Raw genomic sequence first — 27,736 nt, 5'->3', positions numbered from 1 at the left:
ATATCTGAAACAGAGGTTTTAGAGGAGAACAAGGTACAACCCATTATTAAAAGAGAGATGCATACGGAACCCCATGGTGGAAATCCCTGGACTAAAGTCTGCACAACACCTTGGTTGGGTTTGGAGCTGAATCAGCTCCAGGACAGGTTTTCATACAAGTCAGGTGAAACCAAGACAGCATTTGTGAAGAATTTCTTTGTCAGGAGTAATCAGATATTGCTTAATGATGATGAAGCTACAAGCATTTGGAGTCCTTGTGTGTTTTTGAAGGTCTGGCAGGAATAATTGTCTCCAGATCCCCACTCCAGTCACCCTTTGGACATGTGGTGGAAGGGTGCATATGCACAGAATTATGCCCAAAATAAGCCCCAAACATGTTCCTACATGTTTTGCTCAAATGCCCACTTCCTCCTCCCTTCTGGAGTGGGTACTTCAGCCCAGTGCTGAAAACAAAGGCCAGGCATCATCTAGCCTGGGTAAACACCATCATGCCAAGACTTGTTCCCCTCTCTGCGTTAGTTGGGGTAAACAGCAATCATGTGTCCAGCTCATGAGTTGCTTATGTTTGTGATTATGCTTCTTCCATGTATGGAACATGTATGGACACAGTTTCAAGCTGAGCCAGGAGAGGTTTAGGAGGGATGTTAGGAAGAAATTCTTCACAGAAAGAGATATTGGCCATTGGAATGGGCTGCCCAGGGAGGTGGTGGAGTCACTGTCCCTGAAAGTGTTTAAAATAAGACTAGATGAGGAAATTAGTGCCATGGTTTAGTTGATTAGATGGTGTTGGGTGATAGGTTGGACTTGATGATCTTGAAGGTCTTTTCCAACCTGGTTAATTCTGTGATTCTGTGAAGAATTCTGGTTAATGCTCTGCTATAGGTTAATTGGTGTGTTTACCAAGTTTTGCCATTGGGTAATTCAAGCTTCAAGCAAATGATAAATACAAACCAAGGTTGTAAATAATGCAACTTGCCTGCTGCCCAGAAAGAAGCCCTGTCAAGCTTATTTGCTACCTGGGAAAAGCCTAGAGCCTCATGCCTGCCTGTAACCCAGAACCAAGCCATGCCTCAGTTTACCTGGAACCAGCAAAGAGCCCTTTGCAGTAATGCATTGTACCAGTCCTGTGCAGAAAGGGACAGAGACCCAGAAGAACCAGAACCTCGCCCAAGTTGTGAGAGACTCTACACCCATGAGCCAGTGAAGAACCTGCCCGAACCCCTTTTTGGCAGTTCTGTGCATGACAACTGCAAACTGCAGCACACCTGATCTGAGGGGTCTGATCCTGCAGCACCAAGAGCAGGAACCGTTCGAGGCCTGCTCGCTCAGGAGTGGAGACTCACAGCCAGCCACAGCCATCCTGGGACAAGGACCCAGGAAAGATCTGAGCCCAAAAAAGGTCCCACTTGTCCAGAGCAGTGCTGGCTGCTGAGCTGGGAAAAAGAGCCGCTGAACATAAACTGCAGTGCTCCACAGCCCTGAGAACTAAGTGCCAGGACAATCCAGAGCTCCATCTGTGCCTGTCACTGCACTCTGCAAACTCTGCAGTGCTGCCAGCACCAGGAAAACTGCATGCCCATAGCCTCCCAGGTGAACTTTCCCCTTTGGCAGTATTCAGCTCGCCCCGGAAACTGCCGCATCCTGCGAACCATGGAAGAGAGCTGCCTCCACACATGCCCTGAGGAGGGACCACCCCAGACACCAGCCAGTGGCACTGCCAAGCTCCCCAAGTCTTGGCAGCAATCACATTTGTGCTTAGCTACAAAGCTAAAAGTCTTCAGGGATAACGATGTCCCCAAGTCTGCACTACAGCAACAAGCTGCAAACCTAACAGAAAGTGAAACTACTCTTTCGGCTTCCACATGTCTAATGCTGTTTTGGTTTTGTTTAAATCCCCGTGTGAGCCATGAGGCACCATAATGTGTGGATTACAAATGCAGCAGCCTCGGTAAATTCTGGACTCATAACTTGTGAGTAACTGGTTTATTTCTGTTAAATCTCTTTGTATAAGATTCTCTTGTGCCTTGACTCCTACCTGTTTCAGCAGCAAGGTGCCAGTCAAGTCTTTCCCTAGTGGGCAAGCAGCATATTGCACTGCAGGTAGTCTTTCTGGTTGAATAACTGGTTCGCATTTTCTAATTACACTTTATTGTTTAAACTGTTGCCCATACCCTTTTGTGGAGATTACCAACCATGACCATACACCCCTAACTGCAAATATACTGTAAATAAGTTATGTGCAATTTTTAATATTAATACATAATAATAAATATTTTATAAATATCTGTGCTAGTTATTAATATCACATCAATATAAGGACATATCCTCTATTTGAACCTCCTCCCCCAGGACAGATCCATCCGGAGCTAGAGGGGATCCATTGCACAAGAGCCACAAAGATTTTCAACCTCATACATTGGCCTAACACAGCCATGAGCTCTGCAGCCAAGGCTTGGGTTCCCCATTCACTGAATGTGCTCTAAAGCTCAGGGCTCAAGGCTCATCTGGGAAGAGATGATAACAAGGTGGTAAGAGGGAAGGCCATTGGCTCTGGAGTAGCCAGGAATGTCTTGCTCAGCTCCAAGGGACTGCACACAAAGGGCAACCCAAAGCAGTGAATCCTAAGATCTCTTCCTCTACAGAGAGGATCCTCTTTTGCACCCAACAGAATCCTCTCCAAAACCACCTTTTCCCCTGAGAACACTGGAAGGGTCACCACAAATGAAAGAGGAGTCAGACACTAAGGCTGGGATGCAGCACAACTTTAATGAGTCTAGAAAACAAAAGGAAGTGCACAAGGGGCAGCCATCTGAGGTTGGACTGGATGATCTTTGGAGGTCCCTTCCAATCCCTAACTTTCTGTGATTCTGTGATAACCATGGAAAACACTCATTTGGCATGTTTTGTTTGGCTGTTCTGTGAACATGCTCAGATACAGAGTCCTCCAATTTCATAATCTCCTTTTCTGCTAAGAGATTAATCTCAAGAAATTAGCTAAAGTTCTCCATCCGCCAGTGGCGGAGCGGTACAATGCGGCGGGGTCAGGGCGCGCAGGGTTGGCGGCGGTGTTGCTGGGTGCAGGGATGCGGTGGGGTCGGGACAAGACTGGGGTGTCCCCGCAGGTCCCCCGATGCTGCCCTCTCCTCTGGCTTCTTCAGGAGCAATCCTTCGCCCACCCGTGCCTCTGCTGCCATCCCACATCCCCTAGGCAAACTCCGCTGTGGTTTCTGTCCAGCGCTCCACGTTTTTCCTTCCTTCCCCTTGCTGCTTCCTTCCCTTGTGCCCTTTTCACTTCTTTTGAGCCTCTCCACCTTGCACCTGCTATTCTCGGATCCATCTTTGCGCCGGCTGCTGATGGACACGACCAGCATCGTACGTTGCCATCCTCTGGAAACTGCTCAACATCTCTCTTAATTCCTGGCTGCTTCTGCTGGATTAGGTGGCGCTGGGCAGAAAGGAGGTTTTGAAGGGAGTTTCTTCTTTTTCTCTTTCTTCAACAGCGGCTGCGGGCAGAGTCCAGGAGCAGCAGGAGCCGTTGGCAGAGATTACCGAGGGCACTGGCATCACCTTTGGCTGCTCACACCCCAACATAAGGTTGTTCGACTTCATCGTCTGGTACCGGCAGTTCCCGGGCCGAGCTCCCTCCTACCTCATCCAAACCTTTAAAGAGACCCAGCAGATGCAGTCCCTGGCGGGGCAGCTGTCGGTGGCAGCAAACCGCCTGTCCAGCTCCCTGTGGCTCGGCAGCAGAGTATTCCTGCGCCCTGGGAGACATGGGGGGAGGAGCTGTAGCTGCGGCCGCACACGAATCGCCGCTGGGTGGGGCGGGGCTGGTTGATTCAGCCCCGGGCGGGCCCGCCAGGGAGCTCTGCCGCTCCGCCCACTCGTCCTGCCTGGCCCAGGGGTGCTTCCGCCGAGCGAGCGACTCCGGCCCCGACAGCGGCAGTGCCCCGGTCTGGAGCAGCCAACAGGGGTCCATTGTGGGGACAGCTCCGGCAGGTGAAGCCTCCAAACACAGGAGCTCACAGAGTCACTATGTTTGGAAGGCGTCTCTGAGGTCACCAAGTCCACCCATGAGCTAACTCTGCCAGGGCCACTCCTGCACCATGGCCTTGAGCACCATGTCCAGATGGCTTTCAATACATCCAGGCATGGCGATTCAAACACTTCCCTGGGCAACCTGTGCCAGGCTTTCAGAACCTGTTTGGTACAGGAGTTTTTACTGTGTTTGAGGGATCACAGGTTTCCGTGTTCTCCTACTGTGGAACAGCTCCAGCAGACAACGACAAGCAGAGGATCTCACACAGGATCTCTCAGAGTTTTCAAAATGGTTTTCTCACCCCAATGTGGCATCAACTCCAGCATCAGCATCAGGCCCACCAAAGCTCTGCAGATCCAAGAGGTCATCTCTCCCCCCAACCCTGACACAGCTATAGGGGCTGCCCACCAGGCCTAAGACCTCTCTGTTACTCACACCCAGTGTCCTCCACACTCCCACTAGGATGGAGACAGAAATCCTCTGCCTTGGCACTGGTGTCAGGGGAGGAAATCATGATGGGACTGGTGGCAGTGTCTGGGAAGGATGATTGAAGCTGCTGGCGCTGCTGGTTCCCAGTGAGGAGCAGCAGCTTTTTACTGTGCACAGGGAGGGGGGGCAGCAGAGATCCTCCTGCCTGTGGGTAGATGGAGAGGTCTAGGTCCTGCTGTAAGAACTGGGCAATGCTGCCTGTGCGTGAGGGGTGTTTCTGTTGACTTGTTGACATTACTAACAGATTGTGTCTGGTTCTGGGTCCCTCAGTTCAAGAAGAACAGGGAACTGCTTAAAAGAGTCCAGTGCAGAGCCACGAAGACGATTAAGGGAGTGGAACATCTTCCTCACGAGGAAAGGCTAAGGGAGCTGGGGCTCTTGAGCTGGGAGAGGAGGAGACTGAGGGTTGCCTTCATGTTTATAAATATGTGAAGGGCAGTGTCAGAAGAATGGAGCAAGGCTCTTCTTCGTGATGTCCAATGATAGGACAAGGGATAATGAGAGCAAGCTGGAGCAGAAGAGTTTCCATGGGAACAGAAGGGAAAACCTTTTCACTGTGAGGGTGACAAAACAGTGGAACAGGCTGCCCAGAAAGGTTGTGGAGTCTCTTTCTCTGGAGATATTCAAAACTCTCCTGGATGTGTTCCTGTGTGATCTGCTCTAGGTGATCCTGCTCTGGCAGGGAGGTTGGACTGGATGATCTTTGGAGGTCCCTTCCAATCCCTAACTTTCTGTGATTCTGTGATAACCATGGAAACTCTGAGCTATGTTAGAAAAACACTCATTTGGCATGTTTTGTTTGGCTGTTCTGTGAACATGCTCAGATACAGAGTCCTCCAATTTCATAATCTCCTTTTCTGCTAAGAGATTAATCTCAAGAAATTAGCTAAAGTTCTCCATCACCATGAGAAAAGGGTTACCAAGTCTTCAAGTATTCCTTGTTGTGATTGGTTTTGAGACAAAGAGCTTGTTCTACATATTATCCTTAACTGCAAACACTGAACTTTTGGTATTGATGTAAGGTCCTGGAGATTGAATAAGTACTTCATCCAGTCACTTGCTGTAGAGATACGTTTTGGGGCTCACAGAAAAGTAAGTTCATACCTTGAGAATGGAGTTTGCAAAGCAGAGTTACGGTGTTGAATATCTGAACATGAAAGCTGGAAAGAGCCCTTTGGGATGAGGGTCCTGAGTTCCACCAGTCCCTGAGGAAACTTTGATTGTGCCTGGCCCAACTTCCATCTAGCCAGTATCTATAGACAGAGTGGATATGAGTGGGTTTGAAGCAGGCCTCCTCCACTCTGAGGAGGCAGACCAGAGAAAATCATCTCGGAGACCTCCCGTGATAGGGAATGATTTGGTTGATTGAGATTATCGTGATACGTAAGACACTGTAAATCTCCCAGCACCTTTCTATTGCCTCACAGTGGACTGCATGATCTGTGCCTTAGTCTACTACATAAATTTTCAGGTGCCCAAGGACACTTTGGCAGTGTCATGTGGAGCTTGGAGGCAGCAGTTCTACAGCAGATACACCTGCCTGAGAGGATGGCTCAAACACCTTCTGACTTACAGGGCTGTGCAAAGCCCAGATGCTGCCACACTGGTCAAGCAAGAATCCCCAAGTGCTGAAAAACCCAACCCTGGCCTTAGGCAACCTGTGGCACAGCAAAGATTGCAACTTGATTCCTTTTCTTGGGATGAGCACCAGTCTGTCATCTCTCTAGAGAGCATCCCTAGGTCAACAGTGTGGAGATACAAGGAGATCTGTCTGGAACAACAATTGATGAGGTTTTCTTCACTTTCCGTAGGGTGTTTTGGAGGCTGATTTAAGCTAGCAGAGGAAGGAGAAGCCAGGAACCAACTCAGCCTTTCCTGGAACTCTGGGCAGCCTGCAAAAAGGAAAGGAAGGCATAGCCATATTTTTTTCTAGCAATCTTGGTGGGACATGCAGCTTTGGTGAGATGTGTCATTCAGTATGGCAAAGACTGGAGCAAGAAGAACTGCTGACCCAGGCCTCTCGGATGTTATTGTGGGGGGATAAATCCAAACCTTGGGTAGATTCAGGGAGGCTATGCTCTGGGATGTCTGTGGAGAGCTTCCAGGTGCTCTTCCCTGTGTGGGATGCCAATGTGCACAACAGCATCACCTGTCTCTCCACTGAGCCCACAGTGGTGCCCAAAGCATGGAGCATCACATATTAAGAATGACTGTGTGTATGTTCTGTGGAGTGTTTCCCTCCCCAGCACTACTTGCACATAAGTCTGACCTCAGCCTCTCCAGAAATGGTCTGATGAAGTTGTGGTGAGGTTGGGTCTCACTCTGTCTCCCCAGCCTCTGCAACAGATGTTGTTAACGGCAGGCACTGGTGTGACTTTTGTGTCTGAATTCAGGCTTGGGAAAAGAGCAAAACAATCCAATAAAACTGTCAGGTTCAAGCAGTTGGAGCTGAGGGAAAGCTATTGAAGGATGCCACATGAACCATACCAGGCTCTATCAAACCCACTGAGCTGAAACTAACTGTGCCATGGGAATGAGTATTCAAAAGATCCGCCTGCCTTGTGCTGCTCTTCTTCTCCCCTCAGCCTCCTCTGAAGCACACTGTTGCAGAAGGGACCCCTCCTTGTGAGACATGACTGCTCTTGTGGGTTTATCTCCTAGCCAAAATGGCCTGAGGAAGCAAAATCCCTTCTAGCTGTGCACCTGGGCATCAGCCAAACCTCAGCCTGTGAACAGACTCATCAGCCCTGAGACTGGGGAAGATTTTCTGTTCAACCATATTCCCACCCATGCCTCTGCCTTTCATGTCTTTCATCTGTCTCAGAGGAATCACCACTGCATTGCTGAATGGAATCCCTGTGCCCCAGTCTCCTGACAATGCAGCTGTCCACTCCTGTTCTAGAAAGGAGCTTGTTCCTCAGTGTAGTGTCATGCTCTGTCCATCTGTTTGAGCACAGAGAAGATCCTTGGAGAGCAGCTGTGTTGGAAGCTAACAAAAGCAGCCATGGTGCCAGCAAAGAACTTCTAGCTGAGTTTTTCTTTCTGAAGAAGTAGAAGTGCATGTGTTAGCAGTGGTGTCTTCTGGAGTGACAGACAGAGCTGAGTTTTTGTATCCATCTGGGGTGAATCAGAAGGAGGCAAAAAGGCTCCTGAGGAATAGAGATGTGCTGTGCCTGTGAGGGATGGGAGCATGGATGGTCAGAGAGATACAGACAGAAGGTCTGTATTAACCTGCTCAGTTAATATGCTCACATCTGTGCTCCCTAGTCTACACTTGCAGCTGGAAAGCTGGATGCATATTGTGTCTGCAGAGACCTCAGAGGATGATTCTTCCATATAGCCAGTTGCAGGATCACCTGCCATCTTCATCTCTATGAAGATGTTAAAGGGGCTGTAAGCTGAGAGACCAAAATGATTCACTGCCAGAGCAGGAAAAACCACTGGTGAACCACCCAGTGCCACTGCTTGCAGGTCTGCAAGAGGAAAAAGTGAGGCCTTGGCCTCTGGGCACATGAAGAAGGTGCCCACTGCCAAGATGATGAGTATGGACAGCGACTGCCCAGAAGAGCAGGCAGGAGGCGAGTGAAGGGACCATCCTCTGCTCCATGGGACCCTACATGCCTGAGGCCTTATTCAAGCTCAGTGGTGCTTTCAGGGCTTTCTCCTCTGGACCTAGGAGGTGGTGGTTTCTTACAGGTGACAAGCCTTGAAATCATTACCTGGTTCTGAGAATGGAGGTCAAAGAAATTGTCAAGCATCACTGAAAGGAATTCCTAAATACCTGCAACAGGTCCATGGAGTACTGTGTGCCTGTAACATTATTTTGGGCCCAGCAATGCATGCAGGAGCTCCTTTTCTGCGCCTGGGAGACCATGGAAACCCAAGGCATGCTAGGGTTTAGAGCATTACCAAAGGTCAACATCTCAGAAGAAATGGTCAATTCTCACTGAAAATCACTCCTGAACATTGGCATTGAGAGTGAAGCCACAGGTTGTGTGCACAGACTGAGGGAAGGTGGGTGTCTGGAACATGCCATGAGTAGAAAGAGAAGCATTGGGCTGTGCAGAGTCCAAGCTGCTATGGGGATGGTGTGTGCTCTGCTGTCCTTTGCCCAGTCCCCCTCCATCTCTAAATGGTGGGAGGATGGCCAGAAAGTGTGGATATCCTGAAGGGACACTCAGGGAGCAAATGTTCTTGTGGCCCTCCCATCCTATTCCAGCCACTTCTGCAGACATCCTCTCTTTGAAGTACCTGCCCCAGCAACTGTCCATCCAGAGCTGGAGGAGATTGGTTACACGAGAGCCACAGGGACTACTGCCCTCATTTGTTGCCCAACTGCAGACATCAGCTCTGCAGCCGAGGGCAGCACTACTTTGGCTCCAAGGCCCAATGCTCAAGGCTCATGTGGGAAGAGATGCAGCAAAGCTGTAAGAGTGGTAGCTGTTTGCTCTGAAGAAGGCAGGAATGTCTTGCTCAGCTCCAGTGGACTGCACAGCAAGGACAACCCAGTGCAGTGAAATCTACCACCTCCTTCCTTTTCAAACAAGGAAGGATTCTCTTTTCACAGAATTTCAACAAATCCTGTCCAAAACCACCTTTTCCCCTGAGCACACTGGAAGGCTCACCACAGAATGAAAGAGGAGTCAGAGGCCCAAGTTTAAATGCAACAGAACTTTAATGAGAAGAAAAAGGTGCACTAGGGGCAGCCACTAAGATGGGGTTGGGGTGGCAGTGCTGCAGGGTGTCCATCTGCCTGCCCTGACAAGGAAGGGAGGCCAAGAGGTGCCTGCTAGGCTGGCAATGGGAGAGAGCTACAGCAAAGTGAAGAGACAGAGAAGAGAGCAGAAGAAGCAAATGTAGACATAATCCACACTTCCAGACAGCACAGGCTGACCCCTGCCTGCCACCCTTTGCAGGAGAAGTCGGCAGGTGCAGAAGTTAGCTAAACAGAGTGGTCCAAAGCTCTATCTCGTGTCTGGCATCAAGGTCTAAGGTATTGCAAGTTCTTCTTGCTGAGGCCATTGCCAGCAGCTCTAGCAGGGGCGGCAGGGTCTGCAGCAATAGCGGTTGGTGATGCAGGAGAGGTCAAAGCCTCCGGAGTTGATGGGCACTCCATCACAGCTGAGGATGCTGCCAACAGCAGCAGAGGTGGAGGAGCCCACAGCAGTGTTCTGTGGGAAGGAGCTGAGGATGGGGCCGGGCAGGGTCACCACCACAGGGGAGGGCTGGATGACGATGGTGGAGCTCTGGCACTGCCTGCAGCAGGGCTCATTGCAGCTGCTGGCCAGAGGGGTTGGGCCACAGGGCTGGCAGCAGGGCTCACAGGCCTGGCAGCTTTGGCACTTCTCAGGGCAGGACATGGTTTTGGGCTGCAGGTACACCTGTGAGAGAGGATCGTGGAAGCTCAGTATGGGAAAACATTAGAAGCAGCTCTGCACCAACCCCAGTGGAGCCAGGTTCCCTCCTGGACCAGCATAACCTGCTCCCTTCAAAGCCCATGAGACACCTCAGCTACGTCCCAGCCTCTCTCTGTTGAAGACCTTCCCTCCCCATCTTTCTTCCAGTACAAGCAGCTCCCAGACCAGTGTTAGAATAGCCTCTCTCAAATGAGATTCCATTGGGGAGAGAGCTGATATTGCAGGAGGAGGAGCAGAGGCTTCAGACTCACCTGGTTCCCAAGCAGAAGGAGGTGAGAGAAGTGGATGAGAGAGAGCAGAGAGCTGAGCTGCCTTTTATAGGCGTGCTGCAGTGCCTCAGGCCCAGAGGCAGCTTTGTGGAAGGAAGAATTCTCTGAGCAGCTCATGACAAATGCAAACCATCCCAGCAGAAGGGACAAGCTGTGCCCTGGGTTCCTGTTCCACTGCTGCTTCATTTCCTGCCTTCTGCCACATTCTTTCCTTTAGGAAGTCTGCTGTCAGTGCCCAGGTGAGACCCTCAAGGCTGTGCAGGGCAGAGAGACGTCAGTGTAGGCAGAAGAGTCAGCTGCATTGCTGGTGGCATCCCATGCAGGCAGGTGATGTGTGCCTGGCTCATTCCTGAGGGCTTGATTGTGGCCTGGTTGTCAGGAAATGGGCACTGCTCTCGTGTTTCTCATCCAGCTCTATGTTGTGGCGTCCAATCCCATATTGTGTCCTGAGCAAATCATACAAGAGACAAGCAATCGCTGAAAACCCAGGTTTGTGCTCTCTCCAGTATCCCAATATTGCTGTAATTCTTTCTTGCAATTTAGGGTTTGCCCCTTTTCAGTATCTGACAGTGTACCAGCAGGTACTGCAACTGTACCAGCTACCCATCAGGCTCCTAGAAATTTCATAGAATCAGTCAGGGTTGGAAGGGACCACAAGGATCATCTAGTTCCAACCCCCCTGCCATGGGCATGGACACCTCACACTAGATCAGGCTGTCCAGAGCCTCATACAGCCTGGCCTTAAACACCTCCAGGGATGGAGCCTCAACCACCTCCCTGGACAACCCATTCCAGGCTCTCACCACTCTCATAGGGAAGAACTTCTTCCTCACATCCAGCCTGAATCTCCCCACTTCCAGCTTTATTCCATTACCCCCAGTCCTGATATCCTAAAAAGTCCCTCCCCAGCTTTCTTGTAGGCCCCCTTCAGATATTGAAAAGCCACAATAAGGTCACCTTGGAGCCTTCTCTTCTCCAGACTGAACAGCCTCAACTCTTTCAGTCTGTCCTCATAGGAGAGGTGCTCCAGCCCTCTGATCATCCTGGTGGCCCTTCTCTGGACACCTTCCAGCATGTCCATATCCCTCCTGTAATTGAGGCTCCAGAACTGGATGCAGTACTCCCGGTGGGGTCTCACCAGAGCAGAGTAGAGAGGAAGAATCCCCTCCCTTGACCTGCTGGCCACACTTCCCTTGATGCAGCCCAGGATCTGGTTGGCTTTCTGGGCTGCAAGTGCACATTGACAGCTCATGTTGAGCTTCTCATCCACCAGCACCCCCAAGTCCCTCTCCTCAGGGCTGCTCTCCAGCCAGTCCCTGCCCAGCCTGGATTTGTGCTTGGGATTGCCTCAACCCAGATGCAGGACCCTGCACTTGGTCTTGTTGAACCTCATGAGGTTGGCTTGTGCCCACCTCTCCAGCCTGTCAAGGTCCCTCTGGATGGATCCCTTCCCTCCAGCCTGTCTGCTGCACCACACAGCTTGGTGTCATCAGCAAACTTGCTGAGGGTGCACTCAGTGCCACTGTCCATGGCACCAACAAAGATGTTGAACAAGCCTGGTCCCAGCACTGATCCCTGAGGGACTCCACTTTACTTTGGAAGTAAAAAAAGGAAATTTTTTAACAAAATACATATATAGCAGTAACAGAGAAGGTTAGAAAGGTATAAGGAAAGGGTGAATAGAAAAATATACAAAACCAGGCCCAGCTGGCATTGGATTCCCTTGATGCAAATGGATTCAGTTCTTTAGAAAGTGTGGATGCAGCTTGGATTAGGCCTGCCACGTGGTGAGTGAGGGAGGCGGCAGCAGCTGATGGCCTCTCTCGAGAAGGTGAGGCAGGGGAAAAGAGAAAGAGCTCAGACTTGTCTCTCCTTAAACAGGGTTGCTGGACAGGAAGAGGGAGTGGAATAGACCTTTCACCCAGTGGACCCCTCCTCCTGGGAGGGGGAAAACCAAATCTCTGTCTCTGCCCACCAGGATCAGGTTTCTTTTGTCCACCTGGGGGCTGGGTTCTTTTCAGCCCCTATCAAGATGGGTGTAATGTGGGACGCTCCATTAGGGAGATCCTAAAGAATGTCTCTTTAACATCTAAAGCAGCCATCCATGAATGGGAAGCAGCCTGTATTGCTGTTACCACTGAGATTAGGCTTGGGCCAACAGCTGTGAATGGTGGGGTATAACTATTCAATTTTCCATAATCAACTGTCAAATGCCATCATCCATCAGGTTTATGGACTGGCCAGACTGGAGAGTTGCAAGGGGAGTGGGTGCAGCTGATTATTTGCCTCTTTTTCCAGATTGCTGATCACTTCTGCAATGCCCTGTTTAGCTGCTGATGGCAAAAAATATTGGGCCATGCAAGTTGTTTCAGCCTGAGGTAATATAGGAGCGTTTTGCAAAGTGTTAACATGATCAGTTTCTAACCAATAGCTCCCAAAACTCCACACACAGCTGCTGGGCAGATGCCATCATTTGCCAGCTAATATATCAAATCCAAAAATATTTCCCTTGTAAGGGCTTAAAGCCACCTCAACAGCCCTTATGGGATTTTCCCCAGGCAAAGATAACTGTGTTCATGCTATAGAACATTTCTCAGCTGTGCCCTTTACCCTTATTATTCTGATGCTTTCCTGGAGGGTTTAATTCCCAGTTAGTTGACTTGCTGTTTATTTAAACACTGATCTGGGCCCCAGTATGAGTCAAAAATTCTAAACCAATCTGCTTTGGATCTACAGGGATTACTATGTAAGGCTCCTTTTTAGCAGAGCACTGATAAGCATTTATAAAGCAATGAGAGGGATCTGCGTCTTGCACCATGGGTTTCAGTTGATTTGGTGGTTTTGTTTGTTTGTTTGTTTGGTTGGTTGGTTTGGTTTGGTTTTTTCTCTTTAAACTCCCCTCAGTGAGGCACAAGAGGGTTAACTGCACTGCTCAGGGCAGCAGGGGGAGGTTCTGGTTTCTCCAGTTTCTCCAATTTCTCTCGAATTCTGTGGTTTTCTCTCAAACACTTTTACCAATTTTTACATCTGATATAAAATTTCAGGAGGTATTCCTAAAGAAATTGCCTTTTGCCACAGATTAGACCTTTCCAGGATGTGTTTTTGATGCTGTTTATCTTGGAAGTGTTTAAACTTTCACCACAGGGAAATTTGCTTGCAGTGAGGTTTGAAAAGCTACCAAACTTTTTAGAACCCATCTGTGCTGCTTGCAGATTCACTCCAGCCCATATCATGACTGTAGGTGACAATAGAGCTTAATATTTCTGCCCAGGTCATTATATGCATGGGCAGATTCTGAGGATTTTGCTGGTTATGGTCTATAGCCCTCTGAGTCTTTCCCCTAAGGGAACATAGACTTTTAAAGCTCCTGGTAGCCCTCTAATAAGCAGTGTAAGGTGCTCAGGGTTTACCACAGCTGCCGCTGGAATTCTATGTCTCCAAGTTCATACACAGCCTGAATGCAAGCTGCCTTTTGCACACCTCCAGGTGTGAGCTCCAATAAGCCTTTCACAGGGATAACAATGGGCTCTCCCAGTGTTCCCATGTACATCACTGGGATGTACACTACAAGCCCAGTAATCTGTGTGAGCAGTAATCAATTGATCGCTTGCCAGATTGTCACTCAAAAACCTCTCATCAAAATTCAATTATTTTTCTGATCCTGTCTGCTTTGGTTCATCCCTCCCTTCCTCTGAAGTGTTTTCTGAATTGTCTTTGCACAGAGGCTCTGCTAATGTCATTGAGGCTCAGGATTTGCCCAGTCTGAGTCTGTTTTAGAGCTGATGGAAATGGCTTTATGAAAGAGGGAGGCAGTACAAGGACTGTTGTCACAGAGGCCACCCCTGAAACCTGCTCTCCATTACAGAAGACCTTGCCAAGACCATTTGCTACAGTGGAGTATAAAGCATGTTTAGATTAATACTAAATTCAGAAGAAATGATTCACACTGGTCCAGGAGAGTAGAAAGAAAATTGAGATGAAGAGAAAATTCAAGATAAACCAAACAGTTCAGGCCTGGGTAAGGGATGGATGCAACTTTGAATTCTCTTTGGAAAATGGCATTATGAGTCATGCTGAAAGAGTGGGGGGAAATGCTGAAGACTTGCAGCCATCAAATGTCCTTGGTAGATCCTTTTCGTGCCTTGTTTTCATGCCTCCTCATGGTGAGATGAACAGATGTAGCTTGTTATGATCATTTCCATAATGTTCTCATCGCCAGATATTTAACTGTGCCATTTCACATTCCCCCTGAGCCTCTCTCACCCCTCTTGGCACTTTCACAAAGGATTCTTCCTAGAATCCTTCCTTGTGGGGTAAAAGTCTGCTCTTAGGGAGTGCAGGGTTTGCAGTTTGGGCTTTTGCTTTGCAGAGACACTGCACACCACAGACATGAGAGAGATCTCAGCTTCTCCAAAACCCCAATCAGATCATAGATCTGCAGTTGTGCCCTGACATTAAGTCATTATGCTCATGTTCTGTCTCAGGTTTTTTTCTTCCATATGTCTGCTGTGGTCAAGCTGGAAAGGCAAATCTGTGAGTTAGAGAGTCAAGGTCTCATGACCATAATTAGGGTTGTCATGGGTTTGACCAAGCCAGCAGCAGAGTCCTAAACAGCTGCTTACACAAAACTTGACACATCCCTCCTGCTGTCACAGGAATCAGGACTGGGAGCACATGAAAAAGCAAAAACCCTGTAGGTTGAGATCAGGAGAGTTTAATGGAATGATACAAAAATAGAGGATTGTTTTGGAGAGCAAAGCGAGACAGAGCAAGAGAGGGGATGAGGGAGCAAGAGACAGAAGCACAGAGATCAGACACTGGAAAGAGGAAGTGCCACAGTCTGAACTCCAAGCCCCATCATCTTTTGCCCCAGCCAGCCCTTTTCTTACACAGCAGGGATGATGTCAGCATGGTACCAAATACCCATTGGCTGGTTCAGCTGGCTGGCTTGTTTGATCCCTCCCAGATGCACCTGGACAGGTGCTGGTGTGTTCATGGAGACAAGGTGTGTTCATGGAGACAAGGCAGTTTCCACATAGAGCTGGGAAGTCACCTGTATGTTAGGGTCCAAACTGCGATGGTTGGGGTCCATGGCCATGTGTGGACACACACGTGACACAGCTAGAGTTGTACTACAGGTTGTGGTTCAATACTAGAACCTGAGCTTCCAGGCTGTTCCCACGGGAAGCAGAGTAGGTCCTGGTCATGGACCGAGTTGAACCTGCTGCTGTCATTTATACCCTGCTGCATCATGCCAGCTTCAAAAAATGACAGTGCTAACTGGAGCAAAGGATTGTGGGGCTTGAAGGTCAGGTTGCAACATGGGAGGCTTCCTGTTCCAATTGCTGCTTCTGGGTTCCAGGTTCTTGGCTGTAGGCTCATTTTCCACAAGCATGGTGGTGGAACAGGTGGCAGCTGGGTAGCACTGGTTTTGGTTTTCTGTTTTATGCTGGTTTTTCCCTGTATTTCATCGTGCTGCTTCTACAAATAGGATAAGATAAGGTAATCATGCATTGTATTATTAGATTAATTGGATTAGCTAAGGGAATTATGTATTGTGATTGTGATATCTGATGTTATATTGAAGTCTTATCTATATCACAACCCTGAGTGTTCTCTGTTACTTCTCCCCTCACTTTTTGTGTTGGGGGAGCAGGCAGGTTAGACCTTGTGCTAAGCCGTTACAGTCCTTGAGGAGACCTCCCAGCAGCACCTTCTGGCAATGCTTTAAGCAAGTCCAGGAAAGGGATGGAGTGGTCCCCAGCTATGCTACTTGTGAGTTGAGTCAGTGACACTTATCCTACCTCTAGCCTCTGAGCAAATGGAAAAAACTAAAAACGGAATTCTGCCTGGAGAGTCTGGGGGTCACACTGACACCAATGCCCTGCACGTTTCCTGACACCTTGGTCCCAAACAACACCCCCGGAATGGCTCAGGTGTACATCACCTGCCTGCAGATGATCTGAGTCTCCTGTGTGCACTCACATCCCTGGGGCTTTCATCTGACACTGAAAAGAGACTTCCTAACAGTAAGGATGAGACAGAAGTGAGGCATTGAGGCATTAGCAGGACAGAAACCCAGGACGCAGCCTGTCCCTCCTGCTGGGATGGTTTGCATTTGTCATGAGCTGCTCAGAGAATTCTTCCTTCCACAAAGCTGCCTCTGGGCCTGAGGCACTGCAGCACACCTATAAAAGGCAGCTCAGCTCTCTGCTCTCTCTCACCCACTTCTCTCACCTCCTTCTGCTTGGGAACCAGGTGAGTCTGAAGCCTCAGCTCCTTCTGGAAGAGGTAAGAAAAGGTCTTCATCAGAGAGAGGCTGGGACTTTAACTGAGATGTCTCATGGGCTCTGAGCTAATCAGTATATGCTGGTCCAGGAGGGAACCTGGCTCCACTGGGGTTGGTGCAGAACTGCTTCTAATGTTTTCCCATACTGAGCTTCCACGATCCTCTCTCACAGGTGTACCTGCAGCCCAAAACCATGTCCTGCCCTGAGAAGTGCCAAAGCTGCCAGGCCTGTGAGCCCTGCTGCCAGCCCTGTGGCCCAACCCCTCTGGCCAGCAGCTGCAATGAGCCCTGCTGCAGGCAGTGCCAGAGCTCCACCATCGTCATCCAGCCCTCCCCTGTGGTGGTGACCCTGCCCGGCCCCATCCTCAGCTCCTTCCCACAGAACACTGCTGTGGGCTCCTCCACCTCTGCTGCTGTTGGCAGCATCCTCAGCTGTGATGGAGTGCCCATCAACTCCGGGGGCTTTGACCTCTCCTGCATCACCAACCGCTATTGCTGCAGACCCTGCCGCCCCTGCTAGAGCTGCTGGCAATGGCCTCAGCAAGAAGAACTTGCAATACCTTAGACCTTGATGCCAGACACGAGATAGAGCTTTGGACCACTCTGTTTAGCTAACTTCTGCACCTGCCGACTTCTCCTGCAAAGGGTGGCAGGCAGGGGTCAGCCTGTGCTGTCTGGAAGTGTGGATTATGTCTACATTTGCTTCTTCTGCTCTCTTCTCTCTCTCTTCACTTTGCTGTAGCTCTCTCCCATTGCCAGCCTAGCAGGCACCTCTTGGCCTCCCTTCCTTGTCAGGGCAGGCAGATGGACACCCTGCAGCACTGCCACCCCAACCCCATCTTAGTGGCTGCCCCTGGTGCAGCTTTCTCGTCTCTATTCTCATTAAAGTTCTGTTGCATTTAAACTTGGGCCTCTGACTCCTCTTTCATTCTGTGGCGAGCCTTCCAGTGTGCTCAGGGGAAAAGGTAGTTTTGGAGAGGATTCTGCTGGGTGCAAAAGAGGATCCTTCTTTGTTTGAAGAGGAAGGAGGTTGTAGGATTTACTGCACCTGCATGAACTTGGTATGCAGTGCCTTGGAGGTGAGCAAGACATTCCTGGCACCTCCAGAGCCCGTGGCCATCACTTGCAGCCTTGCTGCATCTCTTGCCACATGAACCTTGAGCACTGGGTCGTGGAGCACACTGTGTGCATAGGGAGTCCAATCACTGCTGCCCTTGGCTGCAGAGCAGTGGTAGGCCAAAGGATAAGGTCAACAGTCCCTGTACTCTTGTGGAATGGCTGGTGTGGGACTGGAGAGAGAATAATTGCACAGTCTCATCTCCCCTCCATTACCTCCTCAAAGTTCCATGGCCACTTCTCACAGACACAGGCAAATGAGAGAGGAACCTCATACACTCCTTGAGCACTTGGCAGTGCCCAGCTGCTCTCAACGCTTTGAAGAAGATAATGAGAAGTTTCACTGAAATTGGTCTTTTGTATTCTGAGCCCTGCTACTCTCCCTTGTGGGATTTCATTCTTCCCAACAAGAATTTCTATCTGCCAAGACTCATGAAGCTGCCCTGTACTTTCTCCCTGTTTAGACCTGGGGCTGAGGAGTCTGTTCACAGGCTGAGGTTTGGCTGATGCCCAGGTGCACAGCTAGGAAGGGATTTTGCTTCCTCAGGCCATTTTGGCTAGGAGATAAATCCACAAGAGCAGTCATGTCTCACAAGGAGGGGTCCCTTCTGCAAGGCTGTATTTCAGAGGTGGCTGAGGGGAGAAGAGCAACACAAGGCAGGCAGATGCATCTTTTCTATACTAATTCCCATGGCACAGTTCATTTCACCTCATTGAGTTTGGTGAAGCCCCACTAACAGTTCCACAGTTTGAGAATTGATCATGCTGCCAGCACATGGTAGGGACCTGCACAAGGTGCCTTGAAAGAATCCATTGTGATTCCATCTGAAGTCGCAGAGATGGGAGGTTCACAGCACCTGAAGAGGTGTCAGATTTACTCAGTATCTCTGTTCATCAGCATATGGGGACTGACATGTCCTGCTGAAACACTTCAAGGGTGAAGAAAAAGATCAAGACAAAACTACAGGGACATCAGTTACCAGCTGTCATCACAGGTAAAAGAGACTCCATTTGGGAAAGATTAACTTAATTTCTTGCCATTTACAGAGAGAGAAGAATGGTGAGAAACAGAGCAAACCAAGCCTGAAATGCGTTCACCCCACCCCCACCTCTTGTTCCCAGGCTAAGCTTCACTCTTCAGTTCCCAACCCTTCCCTTTCCTCCACCACCAGTTCCTGCAGTGCAGTGGGGAATGTGGGTTGTGGTCAGAGCACAACAGTTTTGTTCTGCTGCTCCTTCCTCTTCACTCTTTTCGTCTGCTCCGAGGTGAGCCCTTCCCATAGCCTAAAGCCTCTGAAGACCTGATTCAGCATCAGTCCTGCCCATGGGCTGCAATCATTCTGGCTGAGACTGCTCCAGTGGGGGTCCTGCAGGGGACACAGATCCTGTAGGGGATGCCCACGTGATGTGGTGTGTGATCCTCCATGAGTTGCAGTGTGGATGCTCCACCATGGTCTCTCCCAGAGGCTCTAGGCCACTCTCTGCACCATCACCTGCAGCACCTCCTCCGTCTCCTTCTGACCTTAGTGGCAGCAGGGCTCTGTATGAGATGGTACAGAGGAGTATAAAGCAGGTTTAGATGAATACTGAATTCAGCAGAAAAGGACCAGTTCAGGATGGTGCAGGAGAGCACAAAGGAAATTGAGATTAATAAGAAATTAAACATAATAATGAGAGTTCAGACTTCCCTGAAGGTAATTTGAGAATTGAAATAATCTTGAGAATAAAATTGTATCACTAGTAGCACATAAAGATTAGCAAAGAAAAGCTCCAGAATTAAAGCCATCAAATGTCCTTCCTAGATCCTCCTCAGATCTTCTTTTCATGTCTTCTCTGCCAAAAAATTAAGAAATGCAGCTAAGTGTGGTCACTTTCTAGCATGTTCTCATCACCAGGTCTTTAACTGCTGCATTTCATATCCCCCCTGAGCCTCTCTCACCCCTCACCTGAGGGAGTAAATACGTGATCTTATGCAGTGCAGTGACTGCAGTTTTACCTTCTGCACACCACAGACATGAGACACTGCACCCCACAGACATGAGAGAGATCTCAGCTTCTCCAAAACCCCAAGCAGAGCATAGGTCTGCAGCAGGGCCCTGACCTTTAAGTTACCCTGCTCATGTTCTGGCTCACAATATTCTCTTCCCTGTGTCTGCAGGGCTCAAGCTGGAAAGACAAATCAGTGAGTCAGTGAGCCAACGTCAGGGTGAGGTCTTGTGGCTATAATTGCAGTTCAACAAAGTCCAGCCATGACCAGGTAGAGACAAGGCAGCTTTCCATAGAGACAAGGCAGCTTTTAGGTGAATCTGGGAAGTCACTTCCATGTCATTCCAAACAGAGATCACTGTGGAGCATGGGCCGGCTACAGGCACAGATGTGTCACAAATGGAGAGCAGTACAACTTTTAACCTTCAAACTTTCTCCCCTATGATAGAGGAGTAGGTCCTGGCTGAAGCCTCCCAGCAGCACCACCTGGCACTCATATCTGCAAGACCAACAGGGCAAAGGGCATCCATCAGCTGCACTGAGTTGGGTCAGTCCAACTGTGCCAGGAGACAGAGTAGAGAAACCTCAGGAACTTGATCCATCCCTTTAGGCAACTTGGTGTGAGGTTGTGTCCCCTGCTGCACTCAGCACCAGGCTGATCAGCTACAAAAGTGGCTCTGGCATTGAGATGGACAGGAGCAGCCTGGCTCCCATCCCATTCCCCAGCAACATTGCACCATGAGGAGATCCAAACAGGGACAAGGCCTGCACAGATGGGCAGCATTTCTTGGCATTTCTCTCCAGAAATCAAGCAAGAAATGGAGGCTGCAGGAGGCGGAGGCTGTGTTGCAGTTCTCTGAACACCTCTCTGACAGGTCAAAGCCACAACTATTCAGCTGTAGATGTCATTCCAAGCACTATTCCTTATGTCAGCATGAATCTGCTGCTATGAGGAGCACAGGAGCAGGCCCCCTGTCATGACCTACACATCCCTTCAGGAGGGGCACACAAGCACAAACAGACACACATCTGCCCATGCAGGCTGCATGCAATCATGCAACAAGCCCTGAGCATTATCTTCTTCAAAGCGTTGAGAGCAGCTGGGCACTGCCAAGTGCTCAAGGAGTGTATGAGGTTCCTCTCTCATTTGCCTGTGTCTGTGAGAAGTGGCCATGGAACTTTGAGGAGGTAATGGAGGGGAGATGAGACTGTGCAATTATTCTCTCTCCAGTCCCACACCAGCCATTCCACAAGAGTACAGGGACTGTTGACCTTATCCTTTGGCCTACCACTGCTCTGCAGCCAAGGGCAGCAGTGATTGGACTCCCTATGCACACAGTGTGCTCCACGACCCAGTGCTCAAGGTTCATGTGGCAAGAGATGCAGCAAGGCTGCAAGTGATGGCCGCGGGCTCTGGAGGTGCCAGGAATGTCTTGCTCACCTCCAAGGCACTGCATACCAAGTTCATGCAGGTGCAGTAAATCCTACAACCTCCTTCCTCTTCAAACAAAGAAGGATCCTCTTTTGCACCCAGCAGAATCCTCTCCAAAACTACCTTTTCCCCTGAGCACACTGGAAGGCTCGCCACAGAATGAAAGAGGAGTCAGAGGCCCAAGTTTAAATGCAACAGAACTTTAATGAGAATAGAGACGAAAAAGCTGCACCAGGGGCAGCCACTAAGATGGGGTTGGGGTGGCAGTGCTGCAGGGTGTCCATCTGCCTGCCCTGACAAGGAAGGGAGGCCAAGAGGTGCCTGCTAGGCTGGCAATGGGAGAGAGCTACAGCAAAGTGAAGAGAGAGAGAAGAGAGCAGAAGAAGCAAATGTAGACATAATCCACACTTCCAGACAGCACAGGCTGACCCCTGCCTGCCACCCTTTGCAGGAGAAGTCGGCAGGTGCAGAAGTTAGCTAAACAGAGTGGTCCAAAGCTCTATCTCGTGTCTGGCATCAAGGTCTAAGGTATTGCAAGTTCTTCTTGCTGAGGCCATTGCCAGCAGCTCTAGCAGGGGCGGCAGGGTCTGCAGCAATAGCGGTTGGTGATGCAGGAGAGGTCAAAGCCCCCGGAGTTGATGGGCACTCCATCACAGCTGAGGATGCTGCCAACAGCAGCAGAGGTGGAGGAGCCCACAGCAGTGTTCTGTGGGAAGGAGCTGAGGATGGGGCCGGGCAGGGTCACCACCACAGGGGAGGGCTGGATGACGATGGTGGAGCTCTGGCACTGCCTGCAGCAGGGCTCATTGCAGCTGCTGGCCAGAGGGGTTGGGCCACAGGGCTGGCAGCAGGGCTCACAGGCCTGGCAGCTTTGGCACTTCTCAGGGCAGGACATGGTTTTGGGCTGCAGGTACACCTGTGAGAGAGGATCGTGGAAGCTCAGTATGGGAAAACATTAGAAGCAGTTCTGCACCAACCCCAGTGGAGCCAGGTTCCCTCCTGGACCAGCATATACTGATTAGCTCAGAGCCCATGAGACATCTCAGTTAAAGTCCCAGCCTCTCTCTGATGAAGACCTTTTCTTACCTCTTCCAGAAGGAGCTGAGGCTTCAGACTCACCTGGTTCCCAAGCAGAAGGAGGTGAGAGAAGTGGATGAGAGAGAGCAGAGAGCTGAGCTGCCTTTTATAGGTGTGCTGCAGTGCCTCAGGCCCAGAGGCAGCTTTGTGGAAGGAAGAATTCTCTGAGCAGCTCATGACAAATGCAAACCATCCCAGCAGGAGGGACAGGCTGCGTCCTGGGTTTCTGTCCTGCTAATGCCTCAATGCCTCACTTCTGTCTCATCCTTACTGTTAGGAAGTCTCTTTTCAGTGTCAGATGAAAGCCCCAGGGATGTGAGTGCACACAGGAGACTCAGATCATCTGCAGGCAGGTGATGTACACCTGAGCCATTCCGGGGGTGTTGTTTGGGACCAAGGTGTCAGGAAACGTGCAGGGCATTGGTGTCAGTGTGACCCCCAGACTCTCCAGGCAGAATTCCGTTTTTAGTTTTTTCCATTTGCTCAGAGGCTAGAGGTAGGATAAGTGTCACTGACTCAACTCACAAGTAGCATAGCTGGGGACCACTCCATCCCTTTCCTGGACTTGCTTAAAGCATTGCCAGAAGGTGCTGCTGGGAGGTCTCCTCAAGGACTGTAACGGCTTAGCACAAGGTCTAACCTGCCTGCTCCCCCAACACAAAAAGTGAGGGGAGAAGTAACAGAGAACACTCAGGGTTGTGATATAGATAAGACTTCAATATAACATCAGATATCACAATCACAATACATAATTCCCTTAGCTAATCCAATTAATCTAATAATACAATGCATGATTACCTTATCTTATCCTATTTGTAGAAGCAGCACGATGAAATACAGGGAAAAACCAGCATAAAACAGAAAACCAAAACCAGTGCTACCCAGCTGCCACCTGTTCCACCACCATGCCTGTGGAAAATGAGCCTACAGCCAAGAACCTGGAACCCAGAAGCAGCAATTGGAACAGGAAGCCTCCCATGTTGCAACCTGACCTTCAAGCCCCACAATCCTTTGCTCCAGTTAGCACTGTCATTTTTTGAAGCTGGCATGATGCAGCAGGGTATAAATGACAGCAGCAGGTTCAACTCGGTCCATGACCAGGACCTACTCTGCTTCCCGTGGGAACAGCCTGGAAGCTCAGGTTCTAGTATTGAACCACAACCTGTAGTACAACTCTAGCTGTGTCACGTGTGTGTCCACACATGGCCATGGACCCCAACCATCGCAGTTTGGACCCTAACATACAGGTGACTTCCCAGCTCTATGTGGAAACTGCCTTGTCTCCATGAACACACCTTGTCTCCATGAACACACCAGCACCTGTCCAGGTGCATCTGGGAGGGATCAAACAAGCCAGCCAGCTGAACCAGCCAATGGGTATTTGGTACCATGCTGACATCATCCCTGCTGTGTAAGAAAAGGGCTGGCTGGGGCAAAAGATGATGGGGCTTGGAGTTCAGACTGTGGCACTTCCTCTTTCCAGTGTCTGATCTCTGTGCTTCTGTCTCTTGCTCCCTCATCCCCTCTCTTGCTCTGTCTCGCTTTGCTCTCCAAAACAATCCTCTATTTTTGTATCATTCCATTAAACTCTCCTGATCTCAACCTACAGGGTTTTTGCTTTTTCATGTGCTCCCAGTCCTGATTCCTGTGACAGCAGGAGGGATGTGTCAAGTTTTGTGTAAGCAGCTGTTTAGGACTCTGCTGCTGGCTTGGTCAAACCCATGACAACCCTAATTATGGTCATGAGACCTTGACTCTCTAACTCACAGATTTGCCTTTCCAGCTTGACCACAGCAGACATATGGAAGAAAAAAACCTGAGACAGAACATGAGCATAATGACTTAATGTCAGGGCACAACTGCAGATCTATGATCTGATTGGGGTTTTGGAGAAGCTGAGATCTCTCTCATGTCTGTGGTGTGCAGTGTCTCTGCAAAGCAAAAGCCCAAACTGCAAACCCTGCACTCCCTAAGAGCAGACTTTTACCCCACAAGGAAGGATTCTAGGAAGAATCCTTTGTGAAAGTGCCAAGAGGGGTGAGAGAGGCTCAGGGGGAATGTGAAATGGCACAGTTAAATATCTGGCGATGAGAACATTATGGAAATGATCATAACAAGCTACATCTGTTCATCTCACCATGAGGAGGCATGAAAACAAGGCACGAAAAGGATCTACCAAGGACATTTGATGGCTGCAAGTCTTCAGCATTTCCCCCCACTCTTTCAGCATGACTCATAATGCCATTTTCCAAAGAGAATTCAAAGTTGCATCCATCCCTTACCCAGGCCTGAACTGTTTGGTTTATCTTGAATTTTCTCTTCATCTCAATTTTCTTTCTACTCTCCTGGACCAGTGTGAATCATTTCTTCTGAATTTAGTATTAATCTAAACATGCTTTATACTCCACTGTAGCAAATGGTCTTGGCAAGGTCTTCTGTAATGGAGAGCAGGTTTCAGGGGTGGCCTCTGTGACAACAGTCCTTGTACTGCCTCCCTCTTTCATAAAGCCATTTCCATCAGCTCTAAAACAGACTCAGACTGGGCAAATCCTGAGCCTCAATGACATTAGCAGAGCCTCTGTGCAAAGACAATTCAGAAAACACTTCAGAGGAAGGGAGGGATGAACCAAAGCAGACAGGATCAGAAAAATAATTGAATTTTGATGAGAGGTTTTTGAGTGACAATCTGGCAAGCGATCAATTGATTACTGCTCACACAGATTACTGGGCTTGTAGTGTACATCCCAGTGATGTACATGGGAACACTGGGAGAGCCCATTGTTATCCCTGTGAAAGGCTTATTGGAGCTCACACCTGGAGGTGTGCAAAAGGCAGCTTGCATTCAGGCTGTGTATGAACTTGGAGACATAGAATTCCAGCGGCAGCTGTGGTAAACCCTGAGCACCTTACACTGCTTATTAGAGGGCTACCAGGAGCTTTAAAAGTCTATGTTCCCTTAGGGGAAAGACTCAGAGGGCTATAGACCATAACCAGCAAAATCCTCAGAATCTGCCCATGCATATAATGACCTGGGCAGAAATATTAAGCTCTATTGTCACCTACAGTCATGATATGGGCTGGAGTGAATCTGCAAGCAGCACAGATGGGTTCTAAAAAGTTTGGTAGCTTTTCAAACCTCACTGCAAGCAAATTTCCCTGTGGTGAAAGTTTAAACACTTCCAAGATAAACAGCATCAAAAACACATCCTGGAAAGGTCTAATCTGTGGCAAAAGGCAATTTCTTTAGGAATACCTCCTGAAATTTTATATCAGATGTAAAAATTGGTAAAAGTGTTTGAGAGAAAACCACAGAATTCGAGAGAAATTGGAGAAACTGGAGAAACCAGAACCTCCCCCTGCTGCCCTGAGCAGTGCAGTTAACCCTCTTGTGCCTCACTGAGGGGAGTTTAAAGAGAAAAAACCAAACCAAACCAACCAACCAAACAAACAAACAAACAAAACCACCAAATCAACTGAAACCCATGGTGCAAGACGCAGATCCCTCTCATTGCTTTATAAATGCTTATCAGTGCTCTGCTAAAAAGGAGCCTTACATAGTAATCCCTGTAGATCCAAAGCAGATTGGTTTAGAATTTTTGACTCATACTGGGGCCCAGATCAGTGTTTAAATAAACAGCAAGTCAACTAACTGGGAATTAAACCCTCCAGGAAAGCATCAGAATAATAAGGGTAAAGGGCACAGCTGAGAAATGTTCTATAGCATGAACACAGTTATCTTTGCCTGGGGAAAATCCCATAAGGGCTGTTGAGGTGGCTTTAAGCCCTTACAAGGGAAATATTTTTGGATTTGATATATTAGCTGGCAAATGATGGCATCTGCCCAGCAGCTGTGTGTGGAGTTTTGGGAGCTATTGGTTAGAAACTGATCATGTTAACACTTTGCAAAACGCTCCTATATTACCTCAGGCTGAAACAACTTGCATGGCCCAATATTTTTTGCCATCAGCAGCTAAACAGGGCATTGCAGAAGTGATCAGCAATCTGGAAAAAGAGGCAAATAATCAGCTGCACCCACTCCCCTTGCAACTCTCCAGTCTGGCCAGTCCATAAACCTGATGGATGATGGCATTTGACAGTTGATTATGGAAAATTGAATAGTTATACCCCACCATTCACAGCTGTTGGCCCAAGCCTAATCTCAGTGGTAACAGCAATACAGGCTGCTTCCCATTCATGGATGGCTGCTTTAGATGTTAAAGAGACATTCTTTAGGATCTCCCTAATGGAGCGTCCCACATTACACCCATCTTGATAGGGGCTGAAAAGAACCCAGCCCCCAGGTGGACAAAAGAAACCTGATCCTGGTGGGCAGAGACAGAGATTTGGTTTTCCCCCTCCCAGGAGGAGGGGTCCACTGGGTGAAAGGTCTATTCCACTCCCTCTTCCTGTCCAGCAACCCTGTTTAAGGAGAGACAAGTCTGAGCTCTTTCTCTTTTCCCCTGCCTCACCTTCTCGAGAGAGGCCATCAGCTGCTGCCGCCTCCCTCACTCACCACGTGGCAGGCCTAATCCAAGCTGCATCCACACTTTCTAAAGAACTGAATCCATTTGCATCAAGGGAATCCAATGCCAGCTGGGCCTGGTTTTGTATATTTTTCTATTCACCCTTTCCTTATACCTTTCTAACCTTCTCTGTTACTGCTATATATGTATTTTGTTAAAAAATTTCCTTTTTTTACTTCCAAAGTAAAGTGGAGTCCCTCAGGGATCAGTGCTGGGACCAGGCTTGTTCAACATCTTTGTTGGTGCCATGGACAGTGGCACTGAGTGCACCCTCAGCAAGTTTGCTGATGACACCAAGCTGTGTGGTGCAGCAGACAGGCTGGAGGGAAGGGATCCATCCAGAGGGACCTTGACAGGCTGGAGAGGTGGGCACAAGCCAACCTCATGAGGTTCAACAAGACCAAGTGCAGGGTCCTGCATCTGGGTTGAGGCAATCCCAAGCACAAATCCAGGCTGGGCAGGGACTGGCTGGAGAGCAGCCCTGAGGAGAGGGACTTGGGGGTGCTGGTGGATGAGAAGCTCAACATGAGCTGTCAATGTGCACTTGCAGCCCAGAAAGCCAACCAGATCCTGGGCTGCATCAAGGGAAGTGTGGCCAGCAGGTCAAGGGAGGGGATTCTTCCTCTCTACTCTGCTCTGGTGAGACCCCACCGGGAGTACTGCATCCAGTTCTGGAGCCTCAATTACAGGAGGGATATGGACATGCTGGAAGGTGTCCAGAGAAGGGCCACCAGGATGATCAGAGGGCTGGAGCACCTCTCCTATGAGGACAGACTGAAAGAGTTGAGGCTGTTCAGTCTGGAGAAGAGAAGGCTCCAAGGTGACCTTATTGTGGCTTTTCAATATCTGAAGGGGGCCTACAAGAAAGCTGGGGAGGGACTTTTTAGGATATCAGGACTGGGGGTAATGGAATAAAGCTGGAAGTGGGGAGATTCAGGCTGGATGTGAGGAAGAAGTTCTTCCCTATGAGAGTGGTGAGAGCCTGGAATGGGTTGTCCAGGGAGGTGGTTGAGGCTCCATCCCTGGAGGTGTTTAAGGCCAGGCTGTATGAGGCTCTGGACAGCCTGATCTAGTGTGAGGTGTCCATGCCCATGGCAGG

The 27,736-nt window shown here is 49.4% G+C and overlaps 3 pseudogenes; 1 reads left to right on the top strand and 2 right to left on the bottom strand.

The window, feature by feature from the left end:
• Positions 1–9,561: 9,561 nt before the first annotated feature.
• On the bottom strand, positions 9,562–10,331 carry LOC128978464 (feather keratin Cos1-2-like; annotated as a pseudogene).
• Positions 10,332–16,337: 6,006 nt separating this feature from the next.
• Positions 16,338–17,023, top strand: LOC128978462 (feather keratin Cos1-2-like; annotated as a pseudogene).
• Positions 17,024–21,605: 4,582 nt separating this feature from the next.
• Positions 21,606–22,291, bottom strand: LOC128978457 (feather keratin Cos1-2-like; annotated as a pseudogene).
• Positions 22,292–27,736: the final 5,445 nt, after the last annotated feature.

Source organism: Indicator indicator, chromosome 37 (genome assembly GCF_027791375.1).
Source record: "Indicator indicator isolate 239-I01 chromosome 37, UM_Iind_1.1, whole genome shotgun sequence".
Taxonomy (NCBI): Eukaryota; Metazoa; Chordata; class Aves; order Piciformes; family Indicatoridae; genus Indicator; species Indicator indicator.
Note: the sequence above shows the minus strand (reverse complement) of the source record. Positions and strands in the feature narration are given on the sequence as shown.